Source organism: Brachycentrus maculatus, unplaced genomic scaffold, assembly GCF_059751285.1.
Source record: "Brachycentrus maculatus isolate JH-2025_06_01 unplaced genomic scaffold, ASM5975128v1 h1tg000566l, whole genome shotgun sequence".
Lineage (NCBI taxonomy): Eukaryota > Metazoa > Arthropoda > Insecta > Trichoptera > Brachycentridae > Brachycentrus > Brachycentrus maculatus.
Window position 1 is genome coordinate 449,197 of NW_028281308.1, and position 20,804 is coordinate 470,000.

General features: G+C 36.1%; 1 protein-coding gene across 7 annotated transcripts in view; it reads left to right on the forward strand.

Moving 5' to 3' along the window:
• The first annotated feature begins 2,688 nt into the window (after positions 1 to 2,688).
• LOC148301401 (PTB domain-containing adapter protein ced-6-like) overlaps positions 2,689 to 20,804 on the forward strand; it is a 64,858-nt gene continuing 46,742 nt past the window's right edge. For 2 of the 7 annotated variants that reach the window (XM_088273325.1, XM_088273323.1), the window contains exons 1-2: positions 2,689 to 2,792; positions 9,005 to 9,171. The gene's annotated coding sequence lies outside the window, so the exon portion shown is untranslated. Of the gene's footprint in view, positions 2,863 to 6,972; positions 7,112 to 9,004; positions 9,172 to 20,804 lie in introns of those variants that run through there. The other 5 variants (XM_088273330.1, XM_088273324.1, XM_088273327.1 and 2 more) reach the window with 4 other exon arrangements.

The window sequence follows — 20,804 nt, forward strand, 5'->3', positions numbered from 1 at the left end:
AATGACCCTACTGATGATATAAAATTCACACGATGACTCTACTTATGATTTAAGATTTACACGATTACCCTACTGATGTGAGATTCCCTACTGATGATTTAAGATTCGGACGATGACCCTGGTAATAATTTAAGATTCCCGCGATGACAAGTCATCGGCCCTATCGTAATATCGTTTCGCAATTCCGACCTGAATCTCAACTTCGTTCTTCATTCATCTTAATAATATCCCATACCCGACTGCAGCTCCATTTTGCACTCGATTATGTGCTCTATTAAAACAGTCGGAAGGTTTATTTTCGTGTGCTTATTCATAGACAAGCGATAGATTGACACTTGTTGATTGTCAGTCACGCGGAGGAAATTGGTCCGTATGTCTAATGTTGCTAAGAGCTAGTTTTGATTGATGATTTTAGATGAATGCATTGAAAACAGGTGTGCCTTTTGCCGCGGAATAGTAAACTTTCGTGCGCGGTTTTGCTTTCTTGACAAATATTTATCAACTGAAAGTAATACTGTATTTTTTTTAAAGATTTTTTCTTAAGACGCTTTTGATGTATAAACAGATATGAGGGGTCCATTTTAGAGGCATTCACATGGATTACTCATGTCGTTGGCCGGATTAAGTGATTATGTAATTAAAATATATAAATAAAATGTAACTTTGTTTTAAAATCACTACAAATATTTTATTATAACTAAATTATAATGATTAAAGAAATCACTTCGTTTTTTACCGCTTGAGTTTTATTATAGACTACATGTTTCAGAAGTTAAACTTCCATCATTCAGGTCTGTATAATAACATTATACAGACCTGAATGATGGAAGTTTGACTTCTGAAACATGTTGTCTATAATAAAACTCAAGTGGTAAAAAACGAAGTGTTTTCTTTAATCATTGTAACATGTCTTACCACAAAGTTAATGCCGAAACAATAAATAAATTATAATGTCTACCGGTTTCGAAGCTGACCGCCTTTTTATCAAGATTGATATACATATATATATATATATATATATATGTATATATATATATATATATATATATATATATATATATATATATATATATATATATATATATATATATATGTATATATATATATATATTTATATATATATATATAGATATATATATATATATATATATATATATATATATATATATATATATATATATATATATATATATATATATATATATATATATATATATATATATATATAACTTACCCGCGTGACATATAAAAACGCAACCAGTACCTACCCCACCTTACTTAGTAGTACCAGCTTACCTTATTACCTATATCCACTGCCTGCCCTAGTTAATTTTCTGGGCACGCAAAGTGAAGCAGAGGAAACAGGCTGAGGACGAGGAGAGCTGACCCCATCAGTCTACAAAGACGAAGATATGTGAAACGAATGGGTGAAGAAGAACAGTAAAATAAATTATGAGGCTGAAATCTCCTCATACATATCCGCCAAATAATCCAGGTATTTAAAATACTTGATCATAGCAGGTTTTCCACGGTCTTCCTCTGCTCCTATTTTCAAATACATTTGCCTCATAAATTTGTTTGTGTTGAGATGGTTTGGGTGTATGTGCGTCGAATTATTGAAGAAAGGACACTAAAACAAACTTTTGAGGGGAATGTGGTTGGTAAAAGAAGCTAAGAAAGACTGAGGAAAACTTATCATGATCAAAAAATTCAAATACTTGGACTCGGTCTGGTCAGGAGTCGGAATAATCGGCCCAAACCATTTCGACACAACTTTCTTCATTTTATCTCCATTTTTTCTAATCTCAGCTAGTGTTGACCACACTGGGAATCGAACCAAGGACGCCCAGAACGGTAGCCCACCGTGCTGACCATTACACAATTTTTTAATTTCTAAAAAAAAGGAATAGATGTGAAAAATATACTACAAACACCCAGATCAATTGAAAATTAATATTTCTTGAATTCATTTTGCAATTGGCGGGAATCGAACCCCCAACGCCAGTTTTGCAGTCGACCTATGAAGGCGGACTGTAGTAAGTAATCAATCAATCAAACCCTTATCCGCACCTTAATGGTGCATAAGGCACTGCATCATATTAACGCAGTATTATCTTGATCGTCAACATATGAAGGAAAGGTGATCAGCTCTTCGCTTCAGGTACCAGTCCAGGGTAATATTGAACAAATATTAAAATCACTTATATTTATTTGACCTCCCTGTGAATCGAACCCGGGACCTCCAGATCGGTAGCCGAGTGTGCTGATCATTACACTAAGTTAACGTTACATATTTTAAAAAATATTTATTTTAGAAATTCATGTTTTTCCGTCAAATCCAATCAAACAGTCAAACCAACTGTACTTCTACAGACCGTCAATTTGACAGTTGACAGTTGATACGTTTTGACAGTTGACCATTGACAGTTGACCCCTCCTGGGAATCGAACTCGGGACCTCCAGGACGGTAGCCGAACGTACTGACCATTACACTACGGAGGCGGACTTGTGGTAGTAGTAGTTATTACCGTATCCGAAAGCTGCGTGGTCTCCACTCTTGAGCGCCACTCCAACACTTTGGCAACCAGCGCGGCGTGTGTGAAAGTACGTACCTACCGTTGTTTTCGTGTATGTACACTGTGGTGGGGATCAGTTCCGATCCGACGTCGAGTCGCTCCGAGCAGCCTCAGTTCTCGTCTGGCCTCCGCACGGTCCGGTATCGCGTCGTCAGCCGCCCCATCGGCAGGAAGAGTGCAAAGGAAACTGCATCAAAAGTGTCCGAAAACGTACCGGTACGTCCATCGTCCTTCTAAAACGTCCAGTGTTGCCATTAAACCAATCTTCGCATCCGCTTCTGTCGGCGTAGGAACCTCCAATTATCAAAGCTTATTGTTGCGATGCCACAAAACAAAATACACAGACATCGCTCACTCCTTTCAACAACGTCATGTATCAAAAAACTAGATTTTTCAGACCGTTTTTAAAGTTGAAAAACATAATATTATGTTTTAAAAATAAATATAAAGACACTTTTTGAACTTTTTACTGTGCAACAGATCTTTTAAGGTAAAACCTGAATGTTTTTTCTCCATTTGAAAAATATTTAGTAGGTATATTTTTAAAAAAATATTAAACAATGCATTTTCTTCAAAATGCAAAAACGACACTTTCTGCCCTGTAGCGGGTGAATATTAAGTTAAAAATATGCCGCCGCTGGGATATAGTACATTTTCTGGGCATTCTGAAAACATGCACAACTGGGAATTGACGATTTATTATATACTCGTATATGACGTTGTTGAAAGCAGTGAGGTTTTTCGATCTTATTGGGACTTCTTTGTTCTTATGGCCTGTCGTCCGCCCAATAGGAAGCGACGATCTGACGTATTCAATGTTTTTTCTAATACATGATAATAATAAACGTAGGTAGGTACTCGTTTTTTCTGCCGCGGAAACTAGTTTTCAAAGCGCCGATGCCCGAACCCGCTCGATCCGTGTGCGAAAATTCTAAACGCAAATCTCGAATGTCTGCCCGAGACCGCTTTTTGCGTTTATAAGGCTAGATTTACATCGAGTCAGTGAAGGTACGGATGTGGAGGTCCTCGCTGAAAAGTTATATTTCCAATATTACACGAAAAATCATTTAAATGCAAATCTATTCTGTTTACTGTATTCTATCGAGATATTTATTGAATTTGCGACAAAACGTGACCAATCCTGTGTTAAACCAATATGAAATCATTAAATCGCACCAAAACGTAACAATTTTACAAGCTAGAATCCCTGATACAACATATTGAGTGTGTCCAAATACTTCAAATCTGGATTATCTCCAACCATAGGAGTTATTTTCATAATGTTTTTTTTTTGACATCTAATCAAAGATGAAGAAATGCCCAGACTTCCATATTCTTCTTCATCTTTGATGAGATGTCAAAAAAATAATATGAAAAGAATTCCTGAAGCATTTGTGTAGGTCCTAACCAAAAAGTTACATTTTCCAATATTGCATAAAAGTAATTTAAATGCAAATCTGTTCTGTTGACTGTATTCTATCGAGATCTTAATTAAATTTGCGACAAAACGTGACCAATCCTGTGTTAAACCAATATGAAATCATTAAATCGCACCAAAACGTGACAATTTTACAAGCTACAATTCCTGATTACTTAAAATCATTTATAATGGAAATGTAACGTTTTAGTGGGGACCTCCACATATCCACATGTTTAAACCGAGCATGCTCTTTGGCCTATATACATTAGATTGAAATAAGCATGCCCGTTTTAAGCATGCTCAAATCAAATGCAATCAAATACACGCATCGCTCACTCCTTTCAACAACGTCATTTATCAAAATGACGTTTTCGGAATGTCCAGAAAATGTACCATTTCCCAGCAAAAGCGGCATATTTTTAACCTAATATTTACCCGCTACAGGGCAGAAAGTGATGTTTTTGCATTTTGAACAAAAGGTATTATTAGATTATTTTTTTAAATATACTAAATATTTTTCAATTGGAGAAAAAACCTTCATGTTTTACCTAAAAAGATCTGTTGCACAGTAAAAAGTTCAATAAGTGGCTTGATATTGATTTTGAATACATTGTATTATGTTTTTAAACTTTAAAAACGTTCTCCTGAAAAATCAAGTTTTTTGATTTATGACGTTCTTGAAAGGAGTGAGCGACATGTCATTTACTAGCAAGCTCTCCGTGTGCTCAGTGTAGTTAAAAATGGAAAACCAAGCGGTCTCTCTAACTGTTCTTTTGCTTGCAATGCAATGCGTCCAAAAATGTCACCAAGAAAGTTAAACATAAGGAATAGGACAAACTAACTAACTAACCATCACATCGGCTTCCGCTGGGGTAGGCAGAGAGGATAGAACGCCACACCACTATGTCTTTACAAACATTCTTCGCTTCTTCACGTTCATGCATCTCCTCATAATACCCACCGATTATTTCGACTCCTGACCTGACCGCTTTCAGGTTCTGACAGGAAAAGATTGATATTTTTGTTTTTAAAATTTTCACAATCGTTCATACTTTTATCAAAATTTTAATATGCATTATTTCTTCATTAATTGATTCGGCAGTCACTTTGTGGTAAAAATCAATCCATTTTTAAGTAAAACATTAATATACCACTGTATTTTAATTAATGTTTTACTTAGTAAATCGTGGTTTTTACAAAGTAAAACATTATTTAAAAATGCAGTTTTTCTCGCTATATTGTTAATATTTAACCGCCTTCATAGTGTAGTGGTTAGCGCGCTAGGCTGGAGGTCCCGTATTCGATTCCCAAGAGGGTCGAAATAAATATCAATGATTTTTAAGTCTAATATGACCCCGGTCTGGTACCTGAAGCGAAGGCTGATCACCTCTCCTTAGTGTATTTAATGATCAAGATACCACTGCTTCTATTCGATGCAGTGCCCTATGCACCATTAGGTGCGGATAAGGGTTAGAAGATATTGTTTATATTAATTCCAGAGGCTTCGATATAAAATTACAAATTTATATCTTACATGAGCCGTCCGCCTCCGTAGTGTAATGGTCAGCACGCCCGGCTACCATTCTGGAGGTCCCGGGTTCGATTCCCAAGGGGGGTAAAATAAATACAAGTGATTTTTCACTGTCATATTTATTCAATATTACCTTGGACTGGTACCTGAAGCGGAGGGCTGATCACCTTTCCTTCATCTGTAAACGATTGAGATGACACTGCGTTTATATGAAGCAGTGCCCTATGCACCATTGGGGTGCGGATAAGGGTACCTGAAGCGGAGGGCTGATCACCTTTCCTTCATGGGTAAACGATTGAGATAACACTGCGTTTATATGAAGCAGTGCCCTATGCACCATTGGGGTTGCGGATAAGGGTTTTATTATTATTATTATATCTTACATGAAGCATAATTATAACTTCCGAAAACTGATTAGTGAGTCATGTTTTTTTACCGTTTTTCTTGTATTATACCCATGTTGCTATTTGTATTGTTTACTTTTTACTAAATGTTCTTTTATTTCCTTACTTAATACGATGTTTTTCAGTTAACGAAGGAAAAAACTTTGAATTAAATAAGGAAATAAAAGAATATAGCGAAAAAATGCTGAAAATAGGTAAATGGGTGAAAAGGAAAAAGTCAAAAATTAATTAATGAAATAGTTAACAGCAAAAAAATTTAAAAAAGAAGAAAAAAAAGTTAAAGAAGCAGAGGAAGACCGAGAAAAATATGGCACGATCAGGTATGCCAAACACTTGAAAGAGGTCAGGTTAGGAGTCGTAACAATCGGCGGGTATGTATGAGGAGATGCATGAACGTGGATGAGGCGAAGAGTGTTTGCAAGGACAGAGTGGTGTGGCGCTCTATTCTCTCTGCCTACCCCTGTGGAGAAGCGGCGTGGTGGTAAGTTAGTTAGTTAGATGAAAAATCTAGAAAAAAATTGCTCGTGCGGAATTTCTATTGTGCGTTATTTCTATGTTCTATGTAATTTCATTAATTGATTCGGCAGTCACTTTGTGGTAAAATCTATCCATTTTTAACTAATGTTTTACTTAGTAAATAAGTAATGTAAGTTAGTAACTGAGTAAAACATTAATTAAAAATGTTCTATGCAGTTAAACTTCTGTTAAACTCATTAAAAAGTAAAGAATAAGGTAGATTTAGTGCTGGAGGCAGAGAGAGGATATCAAAACAAATACAACTGATAAAAATATTCCTATTAATTTTTGACATCTCATCAAAGATGAAGAAGAATATGAAAGTCTGGGCATTTACGTGGCTGACGACCGTCATAGGCTGGTTTAAGTGATCACTTTACACACGTGTAACATTCACTAATTCTACCCATTATTGACAACCACACTACTCAAATTCTTGGAAGTTCTATACACTCAAAATGTTGTAAAAATATTCTGTTCATTTAATATATGCACTGTCATTGATTGGTGTTTCAATTAGTAATACCGATGTTAATTATTCTTCATCTTCAAACCCTTATCCGCACCCCAATGGTGCATAGGGCACTGCATTACATAAACACAGTGTTATCTTGATCGTCAACACATGAAAGAAAGGTGATCAGCTCTCCGCTTCAGGTACCATGTAAATATACACACACATATATATATATATATATATATATATATATATATATATATATATATATATATATATATATATATATATATATATATATATATATATATATATATATATACAGTATCTACTCAATGAATTAGGGCCACCCATTATTTTTTTGAATACTCTGAAATCTTTTGGATTATTATATTTATTTTACATAAATACTTTAAGTTTTCTATTGACATCTAATATCATGTATATTACCTTCAATAATATGTAAAATATACCTGGATTGTTTAAGCCTTTACAAAATTTCAAACCCTTTTTCTGAGAAAGGTCCCTAATTAGCACAGGTAGACAGATAGTTGAAAGTTCAAAAAAAAGTCCTACCTCATTTATTAGTGAAGTTTCTTGAGTTCTGGTTGTTGTTTTGTTCAGAGAGGTTATATAGTTATCGTATCTTGTGAAAAAAACTTAATTTTTAATTTTAGTTCATAAAGTATAAATTTTTTTTGTAAACACAAGTGTTTTTTTTGAAAAGGACAAAATGGGAAAAAGTAAAGACATTTCTGAGGAAAAAAAGTCTAGTGTTATAGTGCTACTAAAATTAGGAATACTATCTAATAGAGAAATTTCAAAAAAAGAAAACGTTTCTCGTCAAACAGTGGACAGAATTTCAAAATCAATAAAAAATCAGTCACCCGCCACCAGCAATCGGCGAAAGAACTGTCGTAGGATTAGAAAAACAACACCGAAGACTGATCGAAAAATCGTTCAAAGTGCCTTAGAAAACCGTAGTGCATCAGCAAAAACATTAAAAATAAAATTGGAAGAAGAGGGTATAAATATATCGGTATCAACACTGAGGCGACGTCTTTACGAAGTAAATCTGAAATGCAGGCGCCCTGTAAAAGCACCAAAATTGACACCACGAATGAAAGCGGATCGATTAAAATGGGCCAGGCTACATCGAAATTACTCGGTAGATGATTGGAAAAAGGTATTTATTTAAATTGAATTTTCAACATATCATTTTAGTAAATAAACTTATATATTTGAATTAAACTTAAATTTTCATTATTTTTCAGGTCATCTTTAGTAATGAGTGCCGGTTAGAAGCCGTGACAGAGAGCCGTCGATTCGTCAGGAGAACACCAATGGAACGTTACAATGAGGCCTGTGTGGTAAAAGTAATCAAACACCCCCCTGCAACAATGATATGGTCATGTATTATTAACAATTTACCTGGGCCGTTGTTTTTCGTGGAAGGAACATTGAACCAAAATTTCTATAAGCAGGTCCTCGAACGAATTTTACTGCCCTTCTACCATACACTCGACCCAACAGAAGGTCCATACATCTTCATGCAGGATGGGGCACCTTGCCACCGGGCTTAATCAATAATAAAATTTTTGTCTAACAAAAATCTGCCTTTGCTCCCCTGGCCTGGAAATTCTCCGGACCTTAATCCTATAGAAAACGTATGGAGCATGTTAAAAAATAAGGTATACTCATTTCTAAATCCGACAGTAGACTGTCTAAAAAAAATATTCAAAAAATTTGGTCAGAAGACGAAGAAATAAAAAACATGATAAAACAGTGCATTTTAAGTATGCCAAAAAGAATTGAGGCAGTTATTTCTGTCAAAGGTGGAAATACTAAATACTAACTATATTTATATGAAAATATATGCATAATTTAAGCGTAATAAAGTGTTCATGTGTAAATAAAATTCAATGTTGTTTTATTCAAGGTTTTCTCTGAGTTATTCCTGTTTGAATTGAGAAATTGCGCGAAATTCTGCGTGGCCCTAATTCATTGAGTAGATACTGTATATATATATATATATATATATATATATATATATATATATATACATATAAATAATAAAATATCGTCGTTTTGTTCGTCTAGTTCGAGAATCGTCTCCCGACTGTTTTGATTGTTGACTGTGCAAATCCGTCTAGTGTTTGTTTTCGTAGAACTTGAAACACAAATAGTTTTTCTGAGTGTTTGTGAGTGCTGGTGACTCGAGAAGTGGATTCTACTCTCCTTTGTTTTGCGTGGATACCATTCTATAGGTGAGTCTACTGAATTTTGCCCGTTCTACTCTTTATTATATTATTTCTTATGTGTACGGTTGCGGTGTTAGACAAGGATGTTTCATATCCTTGTCGTAAGCAGAGACACGGTATCACACACCCTTGTAGTAAGCGGAGACATACTTAATATCATATACCCTTGTCGTAAGCGGAGACACGATACCACACACCCTTGTCATAAGCAGGGTCACTGTATCACACACCCTTCTCATAACGCTCACTCCTTTCAAGAACGTCATAAAAAAAACTTGATATTTCAGGAGAACGTTTTTAAAGTTTAAAAATATAATACAATGTATTAAAAATAAATATCAAGCCACTTATAGAACTTTTTACTGTGCAACAGATCTTTTAAGCAAAACCTGAACGTTTTTTCTCCATTTCAAAAATATTTAGTATATTTAAAAAAATAATTGAACAATACCTTTTCTTCAAAATGCAAAAGCAACACTTTCTGCCCTGTAGCGGGTAAATATTAATTTAAAAATATGCCGCTTTTGCTGGGATATAATACATTTTCTAGGCATTCCGAAAACATGCACAGCTGAAAATTGACGGTTTTTGATTGGAGTGAGCGATAAGTAGAGAAACGATATCGCACATCCTTGTCATAAGCGGAGACATAATATCATATACCCTTGTAACCAGTAACCCGGTATCACACACCCTTGTCATAACTAGAGACACGTTATCACACACCCTTGTCGTAAGCGGGTCATTTTTTACATCTGCAGCACACGTAATAATAATTTTTCCTCCTTTTCCATAACCAGTTTCGTTCATCAACTCTTAATTCACATTTCTCGCAAGCGTTTTGTAACTTTCATGACGATAGCTAAAACGGCGCGGTGTTTTTTTTCCATGTAGCCGTATTACGGTCTCAGCTGGTTAAAAAGTGCCTTACCATATTATTATTGTAAAACGGCGAAATTAGAAATCGCGCATTGGCGATTTCACCTGCTGGCGATATCGTCCAGACGATGATTCAATGAAATAGTCAAACAGTATTGTTTACACGTTTAAAGATACTTTTAATGCCATCTTGATGACGTTTTAGAAATGTCTGAATTATGTCTGTAATTGGAGAATCTAAAATTAACTAACTAACTAACCATCACGCCGCTTCCCCGCAGGGGTAGGCAGAGAGAATCGAACGCCACACCACTCTGTCTTTGCAAACATTCTTTGGCTCTTCTACATTCATGCGTCTCCTCATACATACCCGACGATTATTACTGTTATTATTATTCTAAAATTATATGTAAAATATAAACTGTGAAACCTCTATCAATCGTTTTCAAAGGGTCTTTATTTTTTTTGGCGTTTAATTTGACTCCATTTTAATTTAAAATGCGCTCCCTCAGACGAATGTGTGGAAAATCATTGCATGACAGAATTAAAAACGACGATATAAGAAAGGAATGTAAGGCTGAACGAGGAATAATTGAAAAGATTAGGAAGAGTTCTTTGCGGTGGTATGGACATGTGGAGCGAATGGATAGCGAGAGAATGACTGAAGAAAATGTATGTGGCGAATGTGAGAGGGAAAACAGAACGTGGACGACCGAAAAAGACTTGGCACGATCGGATCAATCAGAACCTAAAATCTGGCGGTGTCAAAAGTCTGCGTAATCGGAGGGCATGTATGACTAGATGTATGGATGTGAAGGAGGCGAGGAGTGTATGTCAGGACAGAAGAGTGTGGCGTTCCATCCTCTCTGCCTACCCCTGCGGGAAACGGCGTAATGGTAGTAGTAGTAGTAGTAGAACGGGGCTGCTTGAACTTTGATTTGTTACTTGAACCCCCCAGTACAAGAAAATATATTTAGATTTGTATTGTAACACGAATGGCTAATAAATTAATATGAAAAATCACAAGACTATCGGTAGCATTCTTATTGAAATCTGTAGGGAACTAAGGGAGATATGAAGGTTTAAACTTTACATATTTTAATAAAACGAAATACGTGCGTTCGCTTACGTCATCGAATTTCTGTCATCGAACGTTTTATGACGTCATATGGTTTATTGTCTACTGTTTATAGAGCTGTAATGGTAGTAGTGTGGATTGTTTGTTTACCACTACACTACACTACCATTTGTGTTATACAAATATGAGGGAAGGTTGGACCATAGACATCGACAAATAGAGCCGCCAATAATTTAGCAATGCTACCAATATTAAAATAACTCGTTTCTGTGACATCAGTCATTGCCAACTTACGAAAATAACGTTTTTTCCAAGGCGAATTTTCCAAAAGAAAATGACGAATGAAAATATTGATTATATCGGCTGTTATAATCACAAAACGAGTCTAATACAATCCTTTAAAGGTTGAATTATTGGCGGCTTATATTTGTAATATTTAATATTATAAAATCTGTGTTTGATTTGACATTTAATACATAAAAAAGTGAATTATTGAAAAAGTGAATTTTTTAGCGATATATATATATATATATATATATATATATATATATATATATATATATATATATATATATATATATATATATATATATATATATATATATATATATATATATATATATATATATATATATATATATATATATAATATATATATATATATATGCAATATATATATATATATATATATATATATATATATATATATATATATTCTAATTAGCCATAGAACTCTTCCTATCACGGCAGGACGTCCGGTCAGCTCTAATTGGCCCGTACTTCCAGTCTTATCTCAGGAAGCAGATACGCCTTACCGGACTAATGATACTGCTGCTCGTCGCTGCGTCCGCAACACATAATTGCAACCCGGCAACCTTGCAATCGCTCCACTGATTATACGTAATGCAGTGATTGGAATCAGTAGATATGATAATTTTTAAATCTTATTTTCACTGCTAATTATCTACTCCTAGTTTTTTTATTGTCCGTCTACGTAGTGTAATGGTCAGCGAGCTCGCCTACCGTACCGGAGGTCCCGGGTTCGATTCCCAGGGGGGTCAAATAAATATAAGTGATTTTTTCACTGTAATATTTATTCAATATTACCCTGGACTGGTACCTGAAACGGAGGGCTGATCACCTTTCCTTCGTGTGTTAACGATCATGATAACGCTGCTTTTATATAATGCAGTGCCCTATGCACCATTGGGGTGCGGATAAGGGTTTGAATCTCAGAATTTGAACCATATTAAATAATATTAAAATAAAATATTACAATAATAATAGTCGCACTTTTAATATCGTCATACAAATATCATCTCTAAGTCGGCTATGAAGTTTCACAGCAGGGTCCCGTTTTTGCAGCACATTTCTTCTCTGTCCCACAGTTTTAAAAGTCCCGTTAAGCTCTGCGCTCTGTCCGTCTCCCTCCGCCGTACGGCGCCGTCCCTCTCGCACCCGCTCTCGAACTGTCGTCCCGTGTAACTGTATCGCTCCAGCTAGTTTTTTCACCGATAGCGCCGTCTCGCTCGCACCCTGCCCGGAGATCGTCAAACTTTTTGATGCCGCTGCTAAAATTGACGATCGATTGACGAATGATTGACGTGTGACGTAACATGGATTCGTTTTTCGACAGTATTTTGTCAAAAATATGACAGCAGACTTTTTTTAACCTTAATTTTATACTTTTGTTCTCTTATACGGCTGTGAAACATGGCACCTTACAAGGGCCCAGAGCAGCCGTGTACTGAGCTTCGAGAATAGGTGTCTGCGGAGAATTTTAGGCGTGCGGTGGTTTGACTTTGTGAGGAATGAAGAGATAAGGCGTAGGATGCAGCAAATCTTGGTCACAACTGTCGTCAAGAAAAGGCGATTCAGTTGGCTTGACCATGTACTCCGCATGCCTCCCGAGAGCCGCCATCAAGCTTGCCTCCTTTACAAGGCATCAGGTTCCTTACCACTGCTGACAATTCGTCGGCAGTTCTCGCAAGAACTTCGGGACGCGGATCTGACTTGGGAGGATGCAAGGCAGCCGACAGAAAAGCCTGGAGACAGCGGATATGGTTTGATGACTGTATACATTAACTAACTAACTAACTAACCATCACGCCGCTCCCCCGCAGGGGTAGGCAGAGAGAATAGAACGCCATACCACTCTGTCTTTGCAAACATTCTTCGCCTCTTCCACGTTCATGCATCTCCTTATACATACCCGCCGATTGTTACGACTCCTAACCTGACCACTTTCAAGTATTTGGCATACCTGATCGTGCCATGTTTTTCTCGGTCTTCCTCTCCTTCTTTTCCCGCTAACATTCGCCTCATAAATTTGTTTTACCGTTCTTTCCTCACTCATTCGTTCCACATGTCCAAACCATCTCAACACACCTTTCTTAATTTTATCGATAATGCTTATCTCAGCTTTGCATTCCTTCCTTATTTCACTATTCGCACATCTACCATACATCGTTTTGTCGCACATTCTTCTGAGAGATCGCATTTGGACTGCATTCAGTCTACTTACATCCTTCTTTTGCCAACTCCATGTTTCACTTCCATACATTAGAGTTGGAACCAGGACCCAGTTTAGCTTCCGCTGATAGGTTTTTATTTGCTATAACTGATTTCAGTGCACCATTCACTTTGTCTCAGCACATACTGGATACATTTATTTTTATTAATTGATTCTTCCTTCAAACTTCAATGTCCCAAGGATCCAGCTCTAAAATTTAGAATAAGCTACACATACTTTATCCTGGCTACATCCAGGCTTATTGTCCTTGTAGACTGTTGGGGACAGCTGTCCTCGTCCTCAGGCTGTAGGTCCTTCTGTCATGGACAACGTCACCTAGGCCATGCCTTCTAACCATGTTATCTTTCTGCAGCACCCTTGAATTTTTTAATCTTTCTCTAGATAACTTTCGAGGAAGATCCATTTCTATTGTCTGGTTTACGACATTCTTGGTTTCTCTGCGTCCTAGAAGCCCATACCATCTCAATGGATAAGTATCACCATGTGTGATTATTGGCTAATAAATTAATATGAAAAATCACAAGACTATCGGTAGCATTCTTATTGAAATCTGTAGGGAACTAAGGGAGATATGAAGGTTTAAACTTAACATATTTTTATAAAACGAAAAATGTGCGTTCGCTTACGTCAGCTAATTTCCGTCATAGAACGTTTTATGACGTCATATGGTTTATTGTCTATGCTTTATAGAGATGTAATAGTAGTATTATGGATTGTTTGTTTGCCACTGCACTACCATTTGTGTTATACAAATACGAGGGCAGGGTGGACCATAGACATCAACAAATAGAGCCGCCAATAATTTAACAATGTTACCAATATTAAAATAACTCCATCGTTTCTGTGACGTCATTCATTGCCAACTTACGAAAATAACGTTTTTTCCAAGGCGAATTTTCCAAAAGTAAATGATGAATGAAAATATTAATTATATCGGCTGTTATAAACACTTCACGAGTCTAACACAATCCTTTATAGGTTGAGTATGTTAAATTAGAAATTAGATTTTTTATATTAGGAAAAAAAGCACTTAAAAATAATATTCCTCTAATTAACAACCAAATAAATTTTACATATAGTCCATTGTTTGATTCAACATCGGTTAAGCACGATTCGAACCCCGCCCACTCCTTTCATCCTACGAGTATATAAGTTGATTCGATTACAGGTCTAATTTTAATGCACGTTTAACCTCGGCTCGTAACGCATGAACGAATGAAAATATTAATTATATCGGCTGTTATAAACACTTCACGAGTCTAATACAATTCTTGATAGTATCTAAATTAGATATTCCTCCCGTCTGACACAGAGACACTCTAGCTGACCACCTAAGCATTCGCACTTCACCAGTTTCTACAATAGTTGCCTAGGGTAGTCCCTAGAATTAGCATCACAGACGGTGTTTGAAAATGATGACACAGTAGATTTTAAGAAATACTGGTATTTTTTACCTTGTGTGTCTCTTGTCGGTGGAGTTCTTTTTACATACGTTTTTTATTGTTTTTTTTATATACACACAAAAAAGAAAGATTTTTTTAAAAATTATTATTACTAATGAAATATTACCCTGGACTGGTACCCGAAGCGGAGGGCTGATCACCTTTCCTTCGTGTGTTAACGATCAAGGTAACACTGCGTTTATATGATGCAGTGCCCTATGCACCGTTGGGGTGCGGATAAGGGTTTGAAGAAGACTACATAAAAATATTTCTTTAATTTTATTCGTAGTGTGAATTGCGTTACACTTTTTTAAAATACACATTTTTTTAAAATACACTTATTAGATTATATTTTTTTCTTTATATCGCTCACTCCTTTCAAGAACGTCATAAATCAAAAATCGTCATTTTTCAGTTGTGCACGTTTTCGGAATACCCAAAAAAATTACTATATCCCAGCAAAAGAGGCATATTTTTAGTTAAATATTTACCCGCTACAGGGAAAATATTGTTTTTGCATTTTGAAGAAAAGGTGTTGTTTAATTATTTTTTCAAATAAACTATATATTTTTCAACTGGAGGAAAACCTTCAAGTTATACCTAAAAAGATCTGTTGCATAGTGAAAAGTTCTATAACTGGCTTAATATTTATTTTTAATAAATTGTGTTATATTTTTAAACTTTAAAAACGTTCTCCTGAAAAATCATGTTTTTTGATTTACGACGTTCTTGAAAGGAGTGGGCGATATGTGTCTACGCTCTGTTTTTAGCGTGTTATCTTTCAATTTGATAGTTTTTATTTTAACATCAAATTTAAAAGACCTTCAATGCTCTGAACTTAAAATAAGGTGTTTTTTTAAGACGTTTGGTTTTTAGACTGGCAACATTGTTTCTACATCCTGTCAATTTGACAGTTGACAAGTGATTTGTAGTCAGTACGTTTTGCCCTTTCACCGTGAATAGACTGTTTTACTAAAATTAAACACTTGAATAAACCACTTTATCGAGTTTTATATTTATTTACGACTAGTTTCGAAAACGACAGATGTTTTCATCTTCTGGTACAAATTAAAACTAACTAACAAAAATATATTTAGGTGTATATATAGGTTAATACATATATTTTCAATAAATATATACACCTTAATATATTTTTGCTCTTTAGTTTTAATTTATACCAGAAGATGAAAACATCTGTTTTCTAAACTAGTCGTAAATAAAAATAAAACTCGATAAAGTGGATTCTTCAAGTGTTTGTCCGCCTCTGTAGTGTAATGGTCAGCACGCTCGGCTACCGTTCTGGAGGTCCCGGGTTCGATTCCCAGGGGGGTCAAATAAATATAAGTGATTTTTTCACTGTAATATTTATTCAATATAACCCTGGACTGATACCTGAAGCGGAGGGCTGATCACCTTTCCTTCGTGTGTAAACGATCAAGATAACACTGTGTTCATATGAAGCAGTGCCCTATGCACCATTGGGGTGCGGATAAGGGTTTTATTATTATTATTATTATTATTCAAGTGTTTAATTTTAATAAAGTAATCATGTCATTCCGCAAAGTTAATGCCGAATCAATAAATAATATGAATAGACTGAATGATCATTATGCGCGTCGTAGGTTCAGTGAATGGGCCGAAAACAATATTCAGCTTGATCCTCTTTTTCAACGCAAAATTTTGTTCACCGATGAGGCACATTTTTGGTTAAATAGCTATGCCAATAAGCGGATTGCCGAATCTGGAGTGGAGAAAACCCAGAAGCCTTTGCCGGGACGTCCTTACATCCATTAAAAGTCACTGTTTGGTGTGCTTTATGGGCAGGTGGAATCATTGGGACATATTTTTTAAAAGACGATGCCGGCCAGATTGCTACGACCAATGGAGAGCGCTACAGAACCAAGATTACTGACTTATTCGTTCCTCAGTTGAGTGGCATTGATGTGACAGAGCCGTGGTTTCAACAAGATGGCGCAGCATGCCACACGGCGGGTGTTACCATCAATTTATTACGAGATACCTCTAAAAAACAGCCTATGTAAACATCAAATTTAAAAGACCTTCAACGCTCTGAAGTTAGTATAAAGCCGAACGCTTATTGAGGAAGTGTTATCAGAAATAATAAACAATGTTCTCCATGACCTACGAATACCACTGTTTCAACAGATCGTCCATTTTCAAACAATGGCTCCGTTAAGCAGAAAGCGACCAAAGTGGTATTACACAAAGGTTCATGTGTAAACGATCAAGATAACACTGCGTTTAAATGACGCTGTGCCCTATGCATAAAATCAGACTAAAATTTCACATACAAAATCCGTTTCTAACGTATAAGCGGAGGCTGATCGCCTTTCCTTCGTGTGTTTGATCAAGATAAACACTGCGTTTATATGGTGCAGTGCCCTATGCACCATTGGGTGCGGATAAGGGGAAGAAGTTTTTTTTTTAAACCCTTATCCGCACCCCAATGGTGCATAGGGCACTGCGCCATATAAACGCAGTGTTTATCTTGATCAAACACACGAAGGAAAGGCGATCAGCCCTCCGCTTATACGTTAGAAACGGATTTGTATTTTTTTTATTTTTTAAAAATTTATTTCTTAAGTTAGCTTATATTAAAACTAATATACACTATTATATACATTTACATCATCTTTATATATTTACATTTCCATGTATTTCCATTTGTATGTGAAATTTTCATCTAATTTTATGAGCCTTGGTTGCTTGATGCATATCTCGTCAGCGCTGTCACCTTGTCCGGCCGCGAGTACCTTCATGTGTGTATGGTGCGTACTATGTATCCCTCCAGCCTCCAGTGGGCCTAGAGTCGCCAAACCGGATCGACATCTCACACACGCTCGCCGCAGTATGGGCCGACGCACCACACATCGAATGGCCAATGTCAAGTCTGTCCGCCACGCCAGTTCTAGCGATGTGCGCGATACAGGAAAAAAGAAAAGAAAAAAGATGTGTAGTGTGATTTATTTTACATTCACCAATTCTACCCATTATTGACAACCACACTACTCAAATTCTTGGAACTTCTATATATATGAACCTATTAAGAAACCTTGTTCTTGAATCACTAGAACTTCACTAGAGACATCTATTGGTGAGATGTAAAGAAGCTTTTTATCAAGCAGAAACTCTTATATTAGTATGTGAGGTCCGAATCCTGGATTATAATCACACACATGAGAAACGCCAGAAAATACCATTTTCATTTTTATTATTTAAGCTTATAATTTGACCAGACAATTTATTTACAACATTTTGAGTGTGTCCAAATACTTGTTCACAAAATCTGGATTATTTTCAATTACGGGAGTTATTTTACATTATTTTTTGACATCTCATCAAAGATGAAGAAGAATATGGAAGTCTGGGCATTTACGAGGCTGGCGACCGTCATAGGCTGGTTTAAGTAATCATTTTACACTCCAAGTGTAAAGTACACTTCAAGTGATTTTTTCGCTCTAATATTTATTCAATATTACCCTGGACTGGTACCTGAAACGGAGGCCTGATCACCTTTCCTTCATGTGTTAACGATCAAGATAACACTGCGTTTATATGTTGCAGTTCCACATGCACCATTAGGGTGCGGGTTAGAAGAAGAAGAAGAAGTTTACAACATTTCGAATGTGTCCAAATACTTGTTCACAAATCTGGATTATCTCCAATTACAGGAGTTATCTTCATATTATTTTTTGACATCTCATCAAAGATGAAGAAGAATATGGAAGTCTGGGCATTTACGGGGCTGACGACCGTCATAGGCTGGTTTAAATGATCACTTCACACGTGTAACATTTACCAATTCTACCCATTATAGACAGTCACACTATCAAATTCTTGGAAGTTCTATATATATATCAACCAATTTTGAAACATTGTTCTTGAATCACTAGAACTTCATTAGAGACATCTATTGGTGAGCTGAAAAGAAGCTTCGAAAAACGGTCGTCAGCCCAGACGATACCCGTCAATGACATTTGTAAAATAGACAGCTGCAGTATACAAACAGATTCAAGGTGGCGCAAAATCAATCATCCAATTTTTTAATACCCTGCGATTATCAGACTCCTAACCCGGCTATTTGAAACACTTGACGATGCCAGGTTTCCCTCGGTTTCCGTCTGCTTCTATTGCCAATCACTTCTATTCAATTCTATCAATCTATTGCCAACGGTCTTGTAGTGCATAGGCACGCCATATAGCGGTAGGAGTATCGCCGTCTCTTTCCATTTCTCCGCTAGTGTTGCCGCAATAAACAACTTTCCACGGTTAAAAAGGTACCCACGGATGTACCTCTACTATTCAATCTGCATTTTCTAGGTTATGGTAACCCTTCATTGACCAGTCTAATCATTTATATATGTATATATATATGTGTATATATATATAAAAGGGTGCAAGGCTGAGATAAGCATTATCCATCGAACTAAGGAAGGTGTGTTGAGATGGTTTGGGCATGTGGAACGAATGATTGAGGAAATAACGGTAAAACAAAAGCATGAGGCGAATGTAGTTGGAAAAAGGAGCAGAGGAAGACGGAGAATAATTTGGTACGATCGGGTATGCTAAATACTTGAAAGCGGTCAGGTTTTGTGATTTTTCATATTAATTTACTAGCCAATAATCACACATCTTGATATTTATCTTATTTTCAGAATATTTCTCAGCCATTTGACGTTAGAAAATCGTAGCTTTTCGCGGGACTTGGAGGGTTCCGCCGGCGGCTCCCATTGGCCGGCGCTCGGCCAATCGCGGGCGGCCCTAACGGCCCAATGAAAGTGAAAACGGATATTACGGCTTGTTTGTTAGCGGCCAGGTACCTGCGAGGTGCCTACCCGACGGAGAAAACTGTTTACTATTGTATTTTTAGCATTCCTTGTTTTTCTATGCTCCAAATGGTGCTCAGGGCACTGCGGCATAAGGTGCCTTAACCCTAAATATATTTTTTAATTTTTTTATATACATAAATTGTATACATTAATTTAAAGACAATTTTAAATATTTATATTTAAATTGCAGAGACCCACCAAGCCACATTCTGTGTCTTGTCGGTGGAGTTCTTTTTACATACATTTTTTATTATTTTTTCACATCTCATCAAAGATGAAGAAGAATATGGAAGTCTGGGAATTTTCGGGGCTGACGACCGTCATAGGCTGGTTTAAATGATCACTTTACACACGTGTAACATTCACTAATTGTACCCATTATTGACAACCACACTACTCAAATTCTTGGAAGTTCTATATATATTTGAACCAATTTTGAAACCTTGTTCTTGAATCACTAGAACTTCACTAGAGACATCTATTGGTGAGATGTAAAGAAATAATTCTCCGTTAATGCCCAGACTTCCATATTATTCTTCATCTTTGATGAGATGTCAAAAAAAAATGAAAATAACTCATATAATTGGAGATAATCCAGATTTTGTGAACAAGTATTTGGACACACTCAAAATGTTGTACATATCGTAGTCATACAGGAGAATGTGACCGAATGCATTGTTTTACAAAAACGTGATCATTGACTATTTGATATCTTACTAGCTTAATATTGCCCTGAAAACGATCCCAAACGATTTTAAACTTGCAAGTATAATATATTGATTTGTTAAAAATGACTAACTGCATTGATGTTTATTTTCTTGCCAAGCAAAAGTGACTTAAATGGCCCTCCTGAACAT